Raw genomic sequence first — 423 nt, 5'->3', positions numbered from 1 at the left:
CTGGCGCTGCACCAGCACGGCCACTGGGGGCCCTTCGAGAGCACGTTTACGAAGGAGCCGGCCCTGACTGCAGGCAGGTCGTTGGGTTTCGAGGCCAACGGGGCCAACGGATCTAACGCAGTTGCAAGGACAGCAAGGAAAAGGAAGCCTTCTCCAGAGCCAGAAGGTGAAGTCGGGCCCCCTAAGGTCAATGGAGAGGCCCAGCCATGGCTGTCCACGTCCACAGATGGGCTCAAGATCCCCACGACTCCTACATCCTCTTTTGTGTCTCCACCACCACGCACTGCCTCACCTCATTCCAACCGGAACACACCGCCTGAAGCGGCCCAGGATGGCCAGTCCCCCATGGCAGCCCTGATCTTAGTAGCAGACAACGCAGGGGGTAGCCATGCCTGGAAAGATGCCAACCAGGTTCACTCCACT

At 60.5% G+C, this 423-nt stretch overlaps 1 pseudogene; it reads left to right on the top strand.

Moving 5' to 3' along the window:
- LOC110594586 lies at positions 1–418 on the top strand (annotated as a pseudogene).
- The last annotated feature ends 5 nt before the right edge of the window (positions 419–423 follow it).

The sequence above is a fragment of the Carlito syrichta genome, unplaced genomic scaffold (assembly GCF_000164805.1).
Source record: "Carlito syrichta isolate Samal-C Ts95f unplaced genomic scaffold, Tarsius_syrichta-2.0.1 Scaffold316354, whole genome shotgun sequence".
Lineage (NCBI taxonomy): Eukaryota > Metazoa > Chordata > Mammalia > Primates > Tarsiidae > Carlito > Carlito syrichta.
Note: the sequence above shows the minus strand (reverse complement) of the source record. Positions and strands in the feature narration are given on the sequence as shown.